Genomic DNA, 1,807 nt, shown 5'->3' on the forward strand with positions numbered 1-1,807 from the left:
GGATACCTAGAGGTGCATCTCCCTGTGGGAAGCGAGGACCAGGGCCCCTCTGGGTCCCAACTGCACCTACAAAACTCCACACATGCCCTGCACTCCCTGGAGACTGCAACCCATGGAAGCAGCAACCAGCGGGAGAAGGCCCTTCATACCTGTCACACCAGGGGCTGCTTCCCACCCCTTGGGCCTGGAGGCACCCGCATGGCTCAGGCCCAGCCATGCTAGGATCCCTCCCTTCTCCTCCTGCCTCCAGAGGTTTGAGTCCAGCAATTGCTGCCTCTCCCTCCTGCCAGTAGCTCAAAGGCCTGCAGAGTGAGCACAGTCACCCGGGAGACAGACAGGGACAAACAGCTGAAAGTGGGAGGCTTTCCTCGTGGGGGGGGAGAGCCAGGATCTCCTCCAGAGCCGAGACACATCGACCAGCAGGCAGCTGGCCTGCAGAGTGCCCTGCCTGTGGCTGGCCTTGCCCACAGTGCCCACTGCCATCGCAGCGTCTGTCTGAGCGGGCACCCCCGGGCCTGGTGACAGATCACTTTTTCTTGGCAGGCCACTTGGGGCCTGGCCATGTCTACACAAGAAGCCTGTCATTCAGGTCTAAAAACAGACTTGCATTCAGTAAGAAACAGAGCACCCCTGTGCTCCTGGTGTCCACTCTGATGAGGGGGGAGACCCACAGTCAGCCTCCACTGCTCAGACACCGTCACGCAGGGCTGCCAGGGGGTGTGGCTACTCTGGGGACAAGTCAGCTCTGTCCACTGGGGATGCCATCCAGCATACCCCACCCAACCACCCTAAGATACCCATCTCAGAATTACTGTGGCTCTGTGGACCACCAGGCTGTCCTCGGGACCATAGGCAAGTATGAATGCTCTTGGGTCTTAAAAGAGCCCAGGGGTAGGGGTGGAGGACAAGGCAGGCTTGGAATGATGCCTCATTGGCTGAGGGTCCCTGAGTAAGCCACACTCTCTTTCTGGGCCTCAGTTACTCCTTTGCAAAGAGGGAAGAAAATCTCAGCACAGGAGGGAAAACAAATGTCTGAGGGGAAGAAAGCAGAGACCAGGAACTGGTTGAACTATATGGCCACCAGCCCTGTGTGGTCAGAAAAACTCCTCTCCCACGAGAGGCTGGCAGGAGCTTGGTCCTCAGAGAACTGCCAGCCTCTCTCCTTTCTACCTTCCTTCTACAAATAGCAATTGAATGCCTGCTCTTCTCTCAGATCTGGACAAGCGTTATGTGTACTAGGAGGTAAGGCAAGGTACTGTCTGCAACATGTCTGCTGGGAGAGGCAGACATGAAGCAAATATTTACATAAACCAATGCATAATTATAATGGTGTAATATATACAATGAAGGAAAAGCACAGGGTCCTAGAAGGGCTTCTATCAGAGTCCTGACTCAACCCTGGGAAGCAGGAAGACTTTTCTAAAGAACAGTATTTGAGTGGATAGCCAATGAATGCTAACCAGATGGAAAATGACAATTGGAGAGGGGTCACTGTAGAGGATTATCGCATGCAAAGGCCCTGAGGCCAAATGTGCAGGACATATATGATGTCCATAAACAAGGCCTTTGTGTTTGGAGGGTACAGGTGAGTAGTGAAGCAGTGAGCAATGAGGCTGCCCAGGTTGCTGGGGCCAGATCATGCAGGGCCCTTGGGGCCTCAGTTAAGGGTTTTGGTCATTATCTTACAAGTAACAGGGAATTAATGAAAAGATGGATTTAAACAGAGAAGTGTAGTATCAATATTGTATGTTAAAAATGCACTGATGTACGGATTTGCTTCAAAGTAATCCAACAGAAGTCAGGCCCA

The sequence above is a fragment of the Callospermophilus lateralis genome, chromosome 3 (genome assembly GCF_048772815.1).
Source record: "Callospermophilus lateralis isolate mCalLat2 chromosome 3, mCalLat2.hap1, whole genome shotgun sequence".
In the NCBI taxonomy this organism is placed as follows: Eukaryota; Metazoa; Chordata; class Mammalia; order Rodentia; family Sciuridae; genus Callospermophilus; species Callospermophilus lateralis.